We start from the raw sequence: 19,668 nt of genomic DNA, 5'->3' as shown, positions 1-19,668 counted from the left end.
AGCCGTTTTAAATGAAAATAAAAATGTAAATGTTGCGGCCATTGTTGATTTTGTGGCGCACACAAACAAATCAATGTATGTATAACACTGCCAGGAGCAGAAGCCGCCATTACGCGAAATGAATGTAAACAGCGACATTTGATGCATGTCGACATAATCGATGACGTTGACACGTCGTTGCAGCACTAATCCTTTTCCGTTAAATATGTGAGACTGTAGTATAATATCTAGCACTCTCATGGCAATATGTCATTCCGAACAATTTTGAGGGACATAAAAATTAACCACAGCACAACGTAGACACACAAACATCAAGAATCAGAGTATGAATCTCAACAAGGGTGACAAAGAAAATGGTAACAATGTTCATTATGTATTCCTGCCACAGTGCATTCTGGGAGTTTTGGATAACATTTGTAATTTGTTGATACCCAGCATGCATTGCAGCATGCAGCTTTTCATTTTATATTCACCATCATTGTGATTTATACTCTGATTCTTGATGTTTGTGTGTGTATGCTACACAGTGGTCAAAATTTAAGTATCAGCATTTTAAAATAGTTCAGAATGACAAACTGCTATGAGGGTAGCCTGGGTGCCAGCTGATCTTTGCCCCGCCCACCACTTTTTGAAAAAACTGGAAAATTGGTCTGGCGTTTTTCCGTTGAGGAGCTACTATACTCGACCCAAAGCTAGTCAATGAACCAAATTGTGAGGGCGGGCTTTATACGATGATGGACAGATGATCAACAGTAACGTATCAACCACGTCACCAAAGAGCGCATGTGTTGAATCTGTTTACAATGAAATGGGTGCCGCTGGAGAATTCAGATGTGTGGATTCTGACATTGAGTCTGTTCTAAAAGATATCGACAGAGCATTGATTTAAAGGGCCCATGGCATGAAGATGTTGGCATTAGTGATGGTCGTTTTCGAAGCACTGCTTCATGAGGCTTCGAAACATTTACGAATCTTTTGTTTTGAATCAGTGGTTCGGAGCTTGTTTCAAATTAGCCCAAGTCACGTGATTTTAGCAAACGAGGCTTCGTTACGTCACTGTTTCGAAACGTTTCGAAAATCCGATGGTTCACCACTAGGGGGAGTTGATCACATGACCAGTGTCTAATATGTTTAGGTGAACTCGGATCAGTTTTATTATGAAAGTTCATAAAACATTTATCCTTCTGACTAATAACATTTCCATTTTGTCTACTTTTTGTTTATAGACAGATTTAATGACAAAAATGTGCATAATTAAAAGGGTAGTTAGTTTTAGTGATTTGTTTGCCCTAAATAAAACTAAAAACACATAATAGACTTTTAACTATGTCTTAATTAAGTTAAATCATTTTTTAAACATATTTTAATACAAATCTTGCTATTATTTTGTTAAAGGGGTCATATTATGAGATTTTTTTAAGATGTAAGTTAAATCTTTGGTGTCCCAAGAGTGTGAAGGTGAGGATTTTACTCAAAATACCCCACAGATAATTAATTACAGCATGTTTAAATTGCAAATTTGTAGGTCTGAGCAAAAGTGAGCCATTTTTGGGTGTTTCCTTTAAAATGCAAATGAGCGGATGAAGTCCAAACACTGATCACGATGATGGTGATTTGTTGTAATTGAAACTCAATTGTGCTGTCAAGTTCTTCTTTTCTCCCTCTTACTCTCTGAACTAAATGGCAGTGCTGTGGTTGGATAGTGCAGATAAAGGGGGCGGTATTATTATAATTCGCCTTGCTACCTACCTCACAAAACAGGCGAAATCTGAACGACCTAATTTTTCACATGCTTGCAGTAAATGGCTTACCCAAACAAAGTTACTGGGTTGATCTTTATCACATTTTCTAGGTTGATAGAAGCACTGGGGACCCAATTATAGCACTTAAATATGAAAAAAGTCTGATTTTCATCCTATGACCCCTTTAATAAAGTGTAAAATGTTTGGACAAATCTGCTTTTACACTATTTTGACCAACAGGGGTCTCCAGCGTGTGTGGTGCTTCGAACTGCTTTGAAAAACTGAATCAATTTTCGAAGCAATTGGTTCAATTGATTCAAAGCTTCTAAAAGCTTCATTTCTCCCATCACTAGTTAGCATTGCCACTTTGTAGGTGTGAGCAAAAATGTGTCGTTTTGGGTATGTCCTTTAAAATGCAAATGAGCTGATGAAATGCAAACACTGATCACAATGATGGTGGCTTGTTGTAATTGAAACTCAATTGTGCTGTCAAGTCCTTCATTTCTCTCTCTTTCTCTCTGCACTAAATAGCAGTGCTGTAGTTGGATAGTGCACATAAACGGGGCGGTTTTATTATAATAAGAGCTCCTTATGACATCATAAAGAGGGCCAAATTTCAATGACCAATTTTTTGCTCACACCTACAAAGTAGCAATGCTAACCTCTGTTTGCCATGGGCCCTTTAAAAAGAGGAACAGAGAAACGCGATCGAGTCATTTGTTTATGTTTTCGCCATCCTTCCTACGGGATTCTGCAAAAGTTGGTCGCACTTATGGAGGACAAAGTTAAAGAAGCAACTGAAATGAGGGTCACAGCCAGAGGCGGACAATCCATGTGCCATGAGTAAAAGTCCTCTCCAGTATTTTGTTCCAATCACCTGGATTTGCTAATTAGCACAATTTTTCAGCAGGAGGTGACCTCCTGACTTGTTGGTGTTTTAAGCCCTCAACGAAGCCTTCAAGGCAGCGCTGCCTGGAAGGCACTCCACGTGCCCAGAGCGTTTTAGCCAATCACAGCACTGGTGCTAGATATCGAGCCTTCCGTCAGCTTCTGGCAGTTCGAGCTCACCATTGGTCAGGTGAGTAGCGCAGATATGTTAAAATAGGAATGTGACTACTTTTGAATTGAGCTTGAAATTTTTCAAGCCTTTAAGTGACGTATTTGTGCGTCTTCACGTGTCTGTGGCACGACTTTATTTTTGTGCCAGTTTCACGTATTGGTTACACAGTAGTTTTTCATTTTTTCAAACCATTGTCGCAAAGGATTGAGGTTAGATTTGTGGTTAACCTCTCAATTTTTTTCGGCTTTTTTCATGAGAGGATAAAGTTGGGTTTGGCATAAATGTGGATGTCATTTTAAAGGGGACATATTATAAGATTTTTTTTAAGATGTAAACTAAGTCTAAAATAGGTCTGAGCAAAAGTGTGCCGTTTTGGGTGTGTCATTTAAAATGCAAATGAGTGGATGAAGTGCAACCACAGATCACAATGATGGTGGTTTGTTGCAATTGAAACTCAATTGTGCTGTGAAATATTTTCTCTCTCTCTTTCTCTCCATACTAAATGGTTGTGCTTTGGTTGGATAGTGCAGATAAAGGGGGCGGTATTACCTTATTCTGACATCACAATAAGGGCCAAATTACAATGACCTATTTTTCACATCCTTGCAGAAAATGGTTTACCAAAACTAAGTTATTGGGTTGATCTTTTTAACATTTTCTAGGTTGATAGAAGCACTGGGGACACAATTATAGCACTTAAACATGGAAAAAGTCAGATTTTCATAATATGTCCCCTTTAAACATTGGTTTATGTGTTTATTTGTCAGAATTTTAAACTGTTTTCAGTTGTGGTTAGGTTTAGAGTTGGGTTAGGGTGAGGATGCAATATTCTGTAACAGAAAGTTGTTCTAACCCCAATCCCAAACAACAATGGTAAGAAAATAGGAAAAACAGTTGAGTAACCAATACATGAAACTGGCACGAAAAAGAAAGTTGTGCCACAGACACGTGGAAACACGTTACTTAAGCGCTCAAAACATTTCGAGCTAAACTCAAATTCAGTCACATTCCTATCTTAACATATCTGCGCTACTCACCCGACCAACGGTGAGCTTGAACTGCCAGAAGCTGGCAGAAGGCTTGATATCCAGCACCAGTGCTGAATCGCTCGGGGCACTTGGAGTGCCTTCCAGGCAGCGCTGCCTTGAAGGCTTCATTGAGGGCTTAAAACACCAACAAGCCAGGAGCTCACCTCCTGCTGAAAAACTGTGCTTATTAGCAAATCCAGCTGATTGGAACAAAATACTGGAGAGGACTTTTACTCATGGCACATGGATTGTCCGCCTCTGGTCACAGCGATGCAATTCGGCGTGCACGACGATATGGATATAATTAGCAGTCGTTGACAGCTTTTTTTCGGAAGCCCGGAATCGTGGCTGCTGAATAAGTGGAGGGACATGCTAGGCTCCGATATTTTTCAAGCCAACGTAATGGAAAGCTATTGTAGTGGATGAAGTTCACCTAACATACAAATGGTAAGAGATAGTCTTACTGTATGACTTAGTAAATACTTAATGTTGTGATATAAATGAAATGTTGTAAACATAGTAGGTGTTGATGTACGTTCGCTAACTCAGACTTAGTATAATCACAATGATGTTAGTGTCATTGTAGCGAAATAACTAGAAGTTTGATCAGGCTGCAAAAGACGACATTTCAACATACGTCACACACTCCGTTGCTCTGATTGGTGGTAGGTCTATCCAATTGAGTGGAGAGGCATTTTTCGGTTGAGACACGCCCTCATTATTTTAGCTCAATGGAGCGGTATCAGACTCAAATTCTGACTAGAATTGAGTATGACAATGTCAGGCTACTATGAGGGTGCTGTATTTTATACTACAGTCTCACACAATTAATGGAAAATAATACTTCTGATAAGTGTGCAAACACTACACCAGCACATAAGTTTTCTAGATGCTGATGATGTTTAGACTTTATGTACTAAACACAACTATGGAAGTGTGCTGTTATATATTTCCTTGCTATAACAAAACATGTTTTAAACAAACATAGTTATAGCATTTGGAAAATAGTGATGTCCAGTTCATGAACGAATCGTTCTTTTGAACTGGTTCTTTTCAGTGAACGACTTGAATCAGTACACCTAATCGGACTGAATCATTTAAAAAGTTTGTGTCTCGAGACAGCAATGATCCACAAGTTACTCACTTTCAGATGTGCTCGACAGTCATTCCGATTCTAATTAAAAGAGAGTAATCCGTATCTAAACTCGTAGAAGCTCTCCCCAACAGTATCACTGACTGAACCGAGACATGGTGAATTTTGTTGATACTGAGCATGCGCAACAAACATACTGGTATTCTAGAGTCACCGATAAAATAAAAACCTGAATCAAGAACGGTTTCTAACGGACGTGTCCGACATGATGAGCCGTTAATACTGCACATGTGTTACTGAAAAACATGATACAGCGACTCTCGAGTCAGGAACAGGTTGCTGCATTTATGGAGTCACAAGTTCACTGATTTGAGAACAGTTTCTATCGGACGCGTCCAAAGAACTAATCAAAGAACTGTGGATACTGAGCTAGCGTTAGCCAAACAGTACGGACATCAGTGAGTTGCTGTGCTAATACTATAGCCTACATGAACTAAGATGATTGACAGACATAAAATTTATTTAATTTTACCATAAAACTTACGCGAAATATGCATGGAACAGCAAATTATATTAAACACCGTTTTGACAAAAATTTATTTGTATATATATTTTAAGTTGTTATGAGCTTGGTCATGATTTCTGTTACAAGTTTTTGAATGTGCTTTAGTTGGAATTTTTGAATTTTTTTATGTATTTTACCCTCCTGGATGACAGAATTAGATGCGAATGACGTCATTACGTAAAGTACGTTAAAGAACTGGTGAATAGGTTTTTTTTAACCAGTTCTTTGAACGAACAGTCCGAAAAAACTGATTCACAAAAAAGAGTCGGACTTCCCATCACTATTAGAATAGTTAGCGACTAAGAGTCAAGTCCTACTAAAACAACCACTGAACACAATAATGGTGACTTTAAATGAAACAGCCAACATCTAAACCTAAGTTAAGTTAAGATGTAAAATGCAATTTTAGGTTTCAAATAGAGATGGTGATAGAGAGGATAAAGTTACAGATTACAGCTTTTAACTCTGCTTTACAGTTACTTTTAACTCCCTGTACGATTGTGACAGTATGTACACCCAGCAGAGTTGATTTAACTCTGGGGATTTTGCTGTGTTATGACTTATGACCCATCACTGTAAAAAATTTCACTGTTAAATTACAGTAATATACTGGCAGCTAGATTTGCCAGCATAAAGTTGTAATTTTACAGATTACCAACTGTAATTTACAACAACAGTTTTTTACTGTACAAATATTACGGGACGGTACTGTAAAGAAAGGGAGCTGCACAGTATAATACTGTCAGATGTTTGGTTGCATTATACTGTTATTTTAGGGTTCCTGTTGTAATTTATACTGTAGAATGTGATTTTGCTAGCATTGTTAAAATGTAATTTTAAAATAAACACTTAAATTGCTCGCAAAAATACTCAAACAAAGGATGATGATAAAACACTGTTTTTATTAAATATAATAAAATTCAGTGCATCCATAAATGTCAGTTTCTGCCTCACCAATGGGACTGGGCTGAATAAAACATAATGCTGTGATGTCACATAAATATCACAACATTGCAGAATACAATGTGAAAGCCCCACTCAAAGTCCATGAGGTTTCTGATGAGGGTGGCCACTCTGCACTCCATTGCAGCATTTTTCTGGACAAGCTTTCCTGTCTTCTTGGACACCTTCACCTGCCTGGCTTTTGTTCCCCTCTTAGGGTTCACACCAATGAAGCATCTACAAAGTACAATGAGAAAAGTAAAGATTAATTGCAATGAAGACAGATAAAACCAACTGCATTCACAGTATAAATATTCTAGGTTGTTGCCATTCTGGCAGTAATGAGAGAGAAATACTTTATTCAAAACATGTAGCATGATAACAAATTTGGCCTGAACCCAGTGTTATGTCTATATGCACATGCTATCTTAAACTTCGACTCACTATTTAAAAGACCTAATGCAATTAAAGTCAATTTACAAAAAAGAAACAGACACTAATTTAACGCAATGTGACATTCTTGAACAGCTAGAGGATTTACCTTTGAACAAACTCCAGTGTCCTCGCAGCTTCATCTTTCCTTCACAGATGATGTTGTTTTCACTGCTGATCATCCAACCTCCAAATGTGACTTCATCACCAGCAACTGATGCAGACAACAATTATAGTTAATGTCCCAAAAAACTATCAGATATTATACAGCTGCAAATCCATTCCTTAGAAAAGCTAATGATATTAATTTCAGAAAGAGATTTTTTAGACAGACTGAAAGACTTTTCTATAGGCCTACTGTTTTATTGTTCTATACTCCATACCTTAGTGTTACACTTACCCAGCAGTATCAGCCTTGGACTAGCCATTTTCAATATTTTACTATGTTCTTACCTCAACTTAGACAAATTAATACAGCCCTATCTTTTTTCAATGCATGCACTTCATCTTTGTACAGTGCCTCGTGAATGTGTTAGCGTTTAGCCTAACCCCAATCATTCTAATGGCTCCAAACAAAGGTATTATTTTGTGCCACCATACTTTTTTGTGTAACTACTCATGTAACAGTCTTTAAATAGGGAAAACATGCAAGTGTTTGGTGGCTTCTAAATTCATCCCTGTTTGGAGCCATAGGAATGAATGGGACTAGGCTAAATGCTAACACATTCACGAGGCACTGTACAAAGATTAAAAGTGCACACATTGAAAAAAGATACAAACAAATGGTGAAACAGAGCCCAATCCCTCAAGTAGATTTAAAAAAATATCAATAGATAATCACACGTCAGTCAGACATTTGATTAGATTGCAAATTAACATTAGCATCTTTATTTGTATTTAACTTATATAGCTAGTTGCCAATTCGTTTAACAATCAACTCTAAATATGTCAAAATCAAATAAATCATTTTTAGAAATATTTCAAAAATAAGCAAATATATATAACATTTTGTCAATTATTTTACTTAGAAACACAGACTCTGTTCAGTTTGTGCTTACCTTGATAAACAGGCGAGGAGTAAAAAACACGTGAATTCCTAGTCCATCTCAGTGCTGGTAGGGTCACAATCGGAGTGAAAATGGATAGACAGTCTTTAATTCTGCTTCCTTCTCGTATAATAAAATGCCGAAAAACAGTGAAGTTAAATCAGTTTGACTCCTGGTTGCAGATGAGTTCGTCACATGTCTGACATGCCTGACCAGACCAAAAAATACTGTATTATCCCGTAAGACTGAACAGTAGCTTGCTGTTATTATTTTGCTTGTCATGTTAATGTTTATTTACAGTATTCAACTGTATTTATGAGAAACGGTAAATTACTGTCCAAAATTTCCCGTTTTTTTACAGCAATTTTTTACAGTGTACTGTATAAATACCAACTTGTAGTATACTGTACTGTACTGTACTACACTATAGACAGTTTCATTGCATGCCTCTGGAACAAATACCGATAAAATAAAATACCAATCTGTAGTTTACATTGTATACATTAATTTTATACAGTAATGTTAGCTCAATCTTACAACTACAGTGTGCACAGAGGCACAGTCATTTTGGGACAGAAGTGGCCCTCTCCAAACTCTAGCGATATAATTGGACCATTTTATGATGCAGCATTACGATTTGTTTTCATTGGATATATACAAATATAGACCCCACGTGATCAAACAGAGTTAGCAAATCAGAAAGTTTATCAAAACAATTTCCCAGCATTAAAATATCTGGTTGTTGCGTTTGGTTGCACTAATATAATATACTAATATACATATATACTGTATGTATCTGGCCACTTTATATTTGGCCTTCTGCTAACGTCTTCTATCCACTCCACTATAGTACACGGATCAGGTAGCTGTGTTTAAAAAGTTGATAAAGTCAACTTTTTAAAATAATTTTCTCTGTCTGTGTTGCTTCACTGCTGATTCTTGTCATACTTCCATTGCCAAAATGGCATGTATATGTTGCCACGTCATCATTGTGTGCAAACAGTAAAACTGTCTATATGAAGAGTTTCTTTGCAAAGAGTTAACTCTGTTTTTTTATAATTTTTCAGAAATCTCATTATTGGTTGCGCATTCCAATTCAACTGCAGTTGGTTTGTTTTGATTTAAACCTTCATAACCTAAACAATACAGCTAAGTAGCACCATAAAACAAAATAATAACATAATAATAAACATGTTTTGACAAAAATGTTAAAAACTGAGTTATCTCATTTTGCAACGAAACTCTTCATATAGCCCTTTTAACTACCTGAAATATTTCGCGACTTTGTGAGAACCACATAGTACTGGAAGAAGCTATATATGAACTTATATTGAGAAGTTCCCACTCTCCCTGGGTCTGAAAGTTCACCCGAGATTCAAAAGTAAGAATCTTTGAATCAGTGTGGTCACAAAAGACTAGCTCATTATCTGTGGGGAAAAAAAGCAAATAATTAAACATACATTAGAATTTGATTAATTTAAATGTAAAAATTTTATGTGTTTGTTTTACCTTTATAGACTAAAGATTGAAGTGTTAAATTGCAGGTTTGTGTGTCAAATGGAAACCTGTACAAGTCCATCTTACAGGCTGAGGTCACAGATAAAATATCCACTGTGTATACTACGCCATTATAATCTACCTGCACATATGGACACTCCTTTGATCCAAACTCTGTTTTGATGCTAAATGAACAAAACAAAATAAAAATACTAATGACAAATATTAAAGAGAAACAATTGAAATGAATGATTTGATGATTTATTATAATTTTTTCTTTTAAGTTGACCCGTCATAACAGCAAAGCAAATTTAAAGCTGGCTTGTGCATCTTTCCTCCTTCTCCCAACACACTGTAAAAATGCTGCATTAAGTTCAAACAACTTGGTTTTGCAAGTCAGTTCAACCTACACTGAAAAAAATGAATATGGCCCTAATTAAATGAAGCATAATTCAATTTAGCTAATTTTAACTATCTAAATTAAGTTTTTGATTTTAATTAATATATATATATATATATTAATAGGTTTTATGCAAATTACATGTGTTTTAAATCCAAGTCATGTCAATGAATTAATTTCAGTTTTAAAAAATTTGGTTGGTTCTTTGCGCATGCACGCAGATGCACATTTTCCCTGGCACTAAAAGGAGTTTCCAGTCAGGTTTATGGGGGGAACTAAAGACGGGAATTTCAGCCCCGGAGTTTTGCTCAGTCAGTCTATTTGCACATCACTGAAAAAAATGATTCATTCAATATACTAAATTTTTTAAGGTAAGTGGTTGCAATCAATTTATTCAACACTCTTAAAACGAATGTGTTAAAGGGGTCATATTTAATTCTAATACAGTCTGACTACCCAGGGCCCAGGTCAGGAAACAGATAGATCGGCCTACCCGTCCATCTGTTAGCTGCTCTGACATGTCAAGATCACATATATCGCAGAACTTAGAGTCTATCTTACCAGAGTATCAACACATTTCAACTGTGTGCGTTCCTCGAACAAACGAATACAGAGCACCGTTTACCTCATCTCGTACAAATCTTACTAACATAAAATTAGAAAACAATACGTTTACAGATGAACCTCGAATGTTAAAATTCGGCCCTCTTAACATTAGATCGCTTACCAATAAGGAACCCATTGTCAATGAAATAATTACTGACCAAAACTTAGATGCACTCTCTTTAACAGAAACCTGGCTTAAAGCAGACAATTACATTAGTTTAAACGAATCCACCCCACAAGACTACTATTACCAACATGAACCGCGATTAAAGGGGAGAGGGGGTGGTGTAGCTACAATATACAACAACATTTTTAAAGTTAACCAAAAATCTGAACTAAAATTTAATTCATTTGAAATAATGCTGTTAAATATGGAAATAACAGATCGTAACCATAAACAGCTCTCTTTTGTCCTTGCTACAATCTATAGACCTCCGGGCCATCATGCAGATTTTCTTAAAGAAATATCAAATTTCCTGTCTGACCTCGTAGTCACTGTAGATAAAGCTCTTATCGTTGGTGACTTTAATATACACGTTGATAACCCAACAGATACATTAGGATTAGCGTTTATAGATATTCTAAATTCTCTCGATATTAGACAAAACGTGACAGGGCCCACGCATACCCGTAGGCACACATTAGACTTAATTCTGTCACTCGGGCTCAATATTAATGAAATCGAGATATCACCTCAGAGCGATGCAGTTTCAGATCATTGCCTTTTCTCATACACGGTACTTCTAGATAGGATCACTTGATCCACAATATGCTACCGACTAGCCAGAACAATAATTTCAACCACTAAAGATAACTTTATTAGCACTCTTCCAGACCTGTCCCAAATGAAACATGTAGCAGATAATCCTGAAGATCTAGATATTGTAATAGAAAACCTGAACAGTATTTGTGCTAACACATTGGATGCCGTAGCTTCAATTCGAAAAAAGAGAATCAAAGAAAAAACGCCAGCTCCATGGTACGACCATCATACCGCATCCCTTAAAAAGGCTGCTAGAAAAATGGAAAGAAACTATAGAAGCACAAAGTTAGAGGTATGGCGTGCAGCATGGAAAGAGAGTGTTAAACACTACAGACAGGCTATAAAAATTGCCAGATCTACGTATCTCAGCAATCTTATTAAAGAAAATCATAATAACCCTCGCTTCCTCTTTAGCACAGTTGCGAAACTGACTAGAAATAAAGAACAAACAGAACCCACTAATAAACTCCCACACAATAGTAACGACTTCATAAACTTCTTTACTAAGAAAATTATGATTATTAGGGAAAACATTGTAGGTACCCAAGCAGCCACCACTCTACCCAGTAATATATTTAACGCTAGCTTACCATACGAACATCTTGAGTCATTTAAACCTACTACAATAGAAGAGCTATCTAAATTAGTAGCGTCATCCAAATCATCATCCTGTATATTGGACCCTGTTCCCACAAAATTACTCAAAGAGGTATTCCCTGTAGTGTCTAACCCAGTACTAAATGTATTTAACTCATCACTACACTGCAAAATCCCTGGAGTTAATTTAACACTGCTCAGTGTTTATATAGGTCCACTCTCCAGAGTGTTAAAAAAGTAACACCGGAGAGAGTTAAAATCTGCAATCTGTGACTTTCTCCTCTCTATCACCATCTCTGTTTGAAACCTAAAATTGCATTTTACATCTTACTTGTAGAGTCATTTTCTTAACTTAGGTTTAGATGTTGGCTGTTTCATTTAAAGTCACCATTATTGTGATCAGTGGTTGTTTTAGTTGGACTTGACTCTTGACTATTAGCTTGTTAGATTTTTCTAACTGCTATACCTTAGTGTTTTTAAAACACATTGTTATAGCAAAGAAAAGGTTAATGTGTGGTTGAATATTGATGGTTAAAACAAAATGTCAAGCATAATCATTTAATGAACAGATTTATTAATACAGTTTTTCCTACTCATCAGAAGCATCATTTTCTATTAATTATAAATTATAACAGTTCAAGATCCAGAACTCTCATAGCAGTTTGACATTCTAAAGGGTTTTGATAGTGTGCACAAAAACATTAACCGCTGAACAATGTAGATACAAAGACATCAAGAATCGGAGTATGAATCTCAACAATGGTGACAAAGAATATGGTAAAAAAGTTTTTTTTTTTTTAAGTTATTTATTCATGCCGCAGTGCATTCTGGGAGTTCTGGATGAGATTTGTTATTTGTTAATACCCAGCATGCATTGCAGCATGAAGCTTTTCATTTTATTGTCACCATCATTGTGATTCATACTCTGATTCTTGATGTTTAAGTGTCTACATTACACTGCAGTTTTTCTGTATTGTCAGTGTTTAAAAAATGGTTCAGAATAAAAAACTGTTATGAGCGAGCTGGATATCATACTACAGTATCATATTAACATAAATAATTACTTCCAGTAAGAAATCACTAAATAAATTATTTTTTAAGAGTGTTATTTGAAAGTATATCCTAACAACAATTATAATCATAACAATGCACCAGTGTCTCCTCTTTGGCCACAAAAAACATGTTCTTAACACATGCAATTATAACAGGCAAAAAGGCTGAAAAGCTAGGACTAAGACTCAAGAGTCCAATTAAAACAACCACTGATCACAATAATGGTGACTTTAAATGAAACAGCCAACATCTAATCCTAGGATAAGAAAATAACTCTACAAGTAAGATCTAAAATGCAATTTCAGTTTTCAAACAGAGATGTTGATAGAGAGGAGAAAGTCACAGATTATAGCTTTTAACTCTCTCCGGTGTTAATTTTTTAACTCTCTGGGGAGTGGACCTATATAAACACTGAGCAGTGTTAATTTAACTCCCGGGATTTTGCAGTGTAGAATTAGGCTATGTTCCAACAACTTTCAAACTAGCAGTTATTAGACCGCTCATTAAAAAACCAAACCTTGACCAGGGAGATCTAAATAACTTTAGACCAATCTCAAATCTCCCTTTTCTTTCCAAAATATTAGAAAAAGTAGTGGCAAGCCAGCTACGTACATTCTTAGCAAATAATAGTACATATGAAAAGTTCCAATCAGGATTCAGGCCCCACCAAAGCACAGAGACAGCGCTGCTTAGAGTTACAAATGACCTTCTCCTAACATCCGATCGTGGCGAAATATCACTCCTTATATTATTAGACCTTAGTGCAGCCTTTGACACAATAGATCACACAATCTTACTTAATAGGCTAGAAAACTATGTTGGCATCAGTGGTCAAGTGTAGCCTGGTTCAGATCATATCTAACCAATCGCTATCACTTTGTTTATGTAAATGAGGAGGAGTCACATCACTCCATGGTTAAATACGGCGTACCGCAGGGATCAGTTTTAGGTCCTATCCTGTTCTCGTTATATATGTTACCTCTGGGAGATATTATTAGGAATCATAACATACAGTTTCACTGCTACGCAGATGACACACAGCTTTACATCTCCTCACATCCTAGCGAAACACACAATTTTTCTTAGCTATCAGACTGCATCAGTGATATAAGTGACTGGATGGCACATAACTTTCTTATGCTAAACTCCAATAAGACAGAGATACTTGTTATCGAACCGAATCGCTACAAATATAATATGACAGACTACAAGTTGCCCATAGATGGCTGCACTGTGGTGCCAACCTCCACGGTTAAGAATTTAGGTTTGATGTTCGACAGAAATTTATCCTTCGACAGCCATATCTCCAATGTCTGCCGCACAGCATTCTTCCACCTTAGAAATATCTCAAAAATACGCCATATGTTGTCTGCATCAGATGCAGAGAAGCTTATCCACGCTTTTATGACCTCTAGAATAGACTATTGTAACTCGTTACTCGGAGGATGCCATGCAAATCAGGTAAACAAGCTTCAGCTAGGTCAAAACGCTTCTGCAAGAGTTCTTACTCGATCTAAGAAGTATGACCGCATAAGCCCAATTCTGGCATCTTTACACTGGCTACCAGTTAAAGGGGACATATTATGAGATTTTTTTTAAGATGTAAACTAAGTCTAAAATAGGTCTGAGCAAAAGTGTGCCGTTTTGGGTGTGTCATTTAAAATGCAAATGAGCGGATGAAGTGCAACCACTGATCACAATGATGGTGGTTTGTTGCAATTGAAGCTCAATTGTGCTGTGAAATATTTGATCTCTCTCTTTCTCTCCATACTAAATGGTTGTGCTGTGGTTGGATAGTGCAGATAAAGTGGGCGGTATTACCTTATTCTGACATCACAATAAGGGCCAAATTACAATGACCTATTTTTTCACATGCTTGCAGAAAATGGTTTACCAAAACTTAGTTATTGGGTTGATCTTTTTAACATTTTCTAGGTTGATAGAAGCACTGGGGACACAATTATAGCACTTAAACATGGAAAAAGTCAGATTTTCATAATATGTCCCCTTTAAATATCGTATACAATTTAAAATACTACTAATCACCTACAAAGCCTTAAATGGCCTAGCACCCTCATATCTTAGAGAATTATTATCAGAATACAATCCATCACATGCATTGCGGTCACAAAATTCTGGCCTCTTAATAATCCCTAAAATATCAAAAGTGTCTAAAGGTGGCAGATCCTTTTCCTACTTAGCCCCTAAGCTATGGAATGATTTACCAACCGACGTCCGAAAATCAGAGACAGTAGATAACTTTAAATCTAGACTTAAAACTTTTCTCTTTAACAAGGCATTCGCATAGTTTGTTTTAGCAATAGTACTTATCTCCCAATAGCTAGCTTGTACAACCTAATAAATAAATAAATTAATGAATAAATTAAAACCTTTTTTTCGTCAACACTCCAAAGCATGGTAAATGTCATTAATACTCTTTAGTAATCAGAGGTGGACAATCCATGTGCCATGAGTAAAAGTCCTCTCCAGTATTTTGTTCCAATCAGCTGGATTTGCTAATAAGCACAGTTTTTCAGCAGGAGGTGAGCTCCTGGCTTGTTGGTGTTTTAAGCCCTCAATGAAGCCTTCAAGGCAGCGCTGCCTGGAAGGCACTCCAAGTGCCCCGAGCGATTCAGCACTGGTGCTGGATATCAAGCCTTCTGCCAGCTTCTGGCAGTTCAAGCTCACCGTTGGTCGGGTGAGTAGCGCAGATATGTTAAGATAGGAATGTGACTGAATTTGAGTTTAGCTCGAAATGTTTTGAGCGCTTAAGTAACGTGTTTCCACGTGTCTGTGGCACAACTTTCTTTTTCGTGCCAGTTTCACGTATTGGTTACTCAACTGTTTTTCCTATTTTCTTACCATTGTTGTTTGGGATTGGGGTTAGAACAACTTTCTGTTACAGAATATTACATCCTCACCCTAACCCAACTCTAAACCTAACCACAACTGAAAACAGTTTAAAATTCTGACAAATAAACACATAAACCAATGTTTAAAATGACATCCACATTTATGCCAAACCCAACTTTATCCTCTCGCGAAAACAGCCGAAAAAAATTGAGAGGTTAACCACAAATCTAACCTCAATCCTTTGCGACAATGGTTTGAAAAAATGAAAAACTACTGTGTAACCAATACGTGAAACTGGCACAAAAATAAAGTCGTGCCACAGACACGTGAAAACGCAAAAATACGTCACTTAAAGGCTTGAAAAATTTCAAGCTCAATTCAAAAGTAGTCACATTCCTATTTTAACATATCTGCGCTACTCACCTGACCAATGGTGAGCTCGAACTGCCAGAAGCTGACGGAAGGCTCGATATCTAGCACCAGTGCTGTGATTGGCTAAAACGCTCTGGGCACGTGGAGTGCCTTCCAGGCAGCGCTGCCTTGAAGGCTTCGTTGAGGGCTTAAAACACCAACAAGTCAGGAGGTCACCTCCTGCTGAAAAATTGTGCTAGTTAGCAAATCCAGGTGATTGGAACAAAATACTGGAGAGGACTTTTACTCATGGCACATGGATTGTCCGCCTCTGCTAGTAGGCCTTCTCGACAGTTCATTCTTGTTCATTTTCTGTGTGCATCATTGTTGCCTGTTTTTACGTTTCTATTCTGAATAAACAAACAGCGCAGTTTACATGCTTCGTCCTTGTTGCATTAGTTCATTAAGATAATTCTAAACAGATTTCTGTAATTCAAACAACTCTGAATTGTAGTTGAGAATGTCACGGCCCACTATTAAAACATTGTCGATAATGTGTCGGTCGGGCCAGGCTCGGACACAACGTGCAGGGGCTTCGGTCATGGTTTTTGTGCCCGATCTAAGCTCTAATACAGATGATGTTGACGCTGTAAAAGTTTTGAATATGTATTTATTTTTTATCAAACATTTTCAACACTTTTTTACATTAGCCAGGGGATGAAAGAGAAAAAGAACTAAATAAAAACATGAAAATGCTGACATACACCCAGCCAGCAGTGCTTGGTGGGGCAAATGTAAGCCCCATATAGGCTTGCAATATGGGCCCCAAGCTGGGCTTGCACCCGGGTTTCATGCTGGCCCCATCTGACTTAGCGCACATGGTAGATAGGAGTTTTCCTTACTCAAACATGTTCTGAGGGCAGCAAGAATATGTTCACAAAAACGACCAATCAAAATGCTCGTTACTGGTTTTAGCCCTCAGCGGAGCCTTCAAGGCAGCTTCTGCAGTGAAGCAGTTCGAGCTCACCGTTGGTCAGATGAGTAGCGCAGATATGGTAAGATAGGAATGAGACTGTTTTTGAATTCAGCTCGAAACGTTTCGAGCATTTAAGTGACACGTTTTCACGTGTCCGTAGCACGACTTTCTTTTCCGTGCCAGTTTCATGTATTGGTTATTCAAATTTTTTTCCTTTTTTCAAACCATTGTCGATTGGGATTGGGGTTAGATTTGTGCGTTTTGTCACATTTTCAAACTGTTTTCGCGCGAGGATAAAGTTGAGTTTTGGTTAGAATGGCATTGTTTATACATTTATTTACGTAAAATTCAAATTGTTCTTGCTTGGGGTTGGGGTTAGAGTTGGGTTAGGGTGAGGATGTCATTTTATGTAACAGAAAGTTGTTCTAACCCCAATCCCAAGCGACAATGGTAAGAAAATAGGAAAAACAATTGAATAAACAATACATGAAACTGGCACGAAAAAGAAAGTCGTGCCACGGACACGTGAAAACGTGTCACTTAAATGCTCGAAACGTTTCGAGCTGAATTCAAAATCAGTCTCATTCCTATCTTACCATATCTGCGCTACTCATCTGACCAACGGTGAGCTCGAACTGCTTCACTGCAGAAGCTGCCTTGAAGGCTCCGCTGAGGGCTTAAACCAGTAACGAGCATTTTGATTGGTCGTTTTTGTGAACATATTCTTGCTGCCCTCAGAACATGTTTGAGTAAGGAAAACTCCTACGTGCGCCCACGTGAACCTTCTGTAGAAACTAAAGCCAATGTGGACTGAACCAAAGTCAAGTATGGGTGTGGTTGGGTTGAAGAAGTGATGAAGTTAATTAGATAATGAAGAAATGAATGAAGTGATTATTGACCATTAATGATAAACACCTGCTGTTAATAAACAGAATCACTAAAGAAAGATGAACAAGAAGAGAATAAAGACAAAATACCAGCAGAACCACAACAACTACAAAAAATAAATAAACATTTCTTGATGGAGCTAATGTAGACTGCAAAATCCCCAGTGTTAAATTAACATTAACACTGCTTAATGTTTATATAGATCCACACTACAAAAAAGTAACACTTGAAGCATTTTACATCTTACATCTTACTTGTAGAGTTATTTATTAACTTAGGTTTAGATGTTTCATTTAAAGTCACCATTATTGTGATCATTGGTTGTTTTAGTTGGACTCTTGACTCTGTGTTTATTTTTTTCTGCCTGCTATAACTTTCTGTGTTATATTTGTTATGGTAAAGAAGAGACCATGTTGCAGTTCTGTTATGGTGTTTGGTACGTAATGTTGAACATCTAGAAAATGTATTTATTCATTTAGTGTTTGCTCATTTAGCAGATGTATTGGTCTCTCGCAGTAATGTGATGCTACAGTATGATATCTGGCACTCTCAAAAGCGGTTTGTCATTCTGAAGATTTTGAAACAATGTGTACTTAGATTAACCATGGTGTAACTTAAACACACGAACATCAAGTCTCACAGTATGAATCTCAACAATGGTGACAAAGAAAAATGCCAAAATGTTCATGATTTTTTTTTCATGCCGCAGTGCATTCTGGGAGTTCTGGATAAGATTTATTGATACCCAGAATGCATTGCAGCATGAAGCTTTTCATTTTATGGTCACCATTATTGAGATCCATACTCAGATTCTTTATATTTGGGTGTCTAAATTGGACAACAGTTAATTTTGAACTATACATTATTTCAACTTACTTTAAAATGATAAACTGATGAGAGTGCCAGATGTCATACTTCAGTATCGCATTACTGACAGAAAAAATATTTTTGGTAAGCAAACTAAAATAGCATATCAGTTTTTTTACATGACAATCAACACTATATCCTAACCACCACCACAGCCGCCATAGAATCGCACTGGACACTTCTGTCTCTTTCGCTGGCATAACAAACAGGTTTGAAACACACCAAGTTACAGCAACCAGAAAACAACAAGTCAAAAACAGAGTAAAGAGTCCAACTAAAACTACCACTGATCACAATAATGGTGACTTTTAATGAAAGAGCCAACATCTAGACCTAAGTTAATAAATAACTCTACAAGTAAGATGTAAGATGTAAAATGCTTCAAGTGTTACTTTTTTAAAACTCTGTAGTGTGGATCTATATAAACATTAAGCAGTGTTCATGTTAATTTAACACTGGGGATTTTGCAGTCTACATTAGCTCCACCAAGAAATGTTTATTTATTTTTTGTAGTTGTTGTGGTTCTGCTGGTATTTTGTCTTTATTCTCTTCTTGTTTATCTTTCTTTAGTGATTCTGTTTATTAAGAGCAGGTTTTTATCATTAATGGTCAATCATCACTTCATTCATCTCTTCATTATCTAATTAACTTCATCACTTCTTCAACCCAACCACACCCATACTTGACTTTGGTTTAGTCCACATTGGCTTTAGTTTCTACAGAATGTTCATGTGGGCTAAGTCAGATGGGGCCAGCATGAAACCCGGGTGCAAGCCCAGCTTGGGGCTCAAATTGCAAGCCCATATGGGGCCTACATTTGCCCCACCAAGCACTGCTGGCTGGGCATTAGCTTTCTTGATTATCAGATTATTAATAGATTTTAGGTAGCCTATTGCTTAACTTCTAATA

At 37.0% G+C, this 19,668-nt stretch overlaps 1 protein-coding gene and 1 long non-coding RNA gene across 2 annotated transcripts in view; both read right to left on the bottom strand.

Annotated features, from left to right (window-relative positions):
* LOC135770965 (uncharacterized) overlaps positions 1-19,668 on the bottom strand; it is a 190,028-nt gene that overhangs the window by 90,481 nt on the left and 79,879 nt on the right. The window lies entirely within an intron of this gene.
* Positions 6,364-8,285, bottom strand: LOC135764180 (uncharacterized). Its single transcript, XR_010540214.2, has 3 exons — positions 7,921-8,285; positions 6,972-7,076; positions 6,364-6,667 (listed from the first exon to the last, which is right to left on the bottom strand). It is a non-coding gene; the product is annotated as an uncharacterized lncRNA (long non-coding RNA).

Source organism: Paramisgurnus dabryanus, chromosome 3 (genome assembly GCF_030506205.2).
Source record: "Paramisgurnus dabryanus chromosome 3, PD_genome_1.1, whole genome shotgun sequence".
Classification (NCBI taxonomy): Eukaryota; Metazoa; Chordata; class Actinopteri; order Cypriniformes; family Cobitidae; genus Paramisgurnus; species Paramisgurnus dabryanus.
Note: the sequence above shows the minus strand (reverse complement) of the source record. Positions and strands in the feature narration are given on the sequence as shown.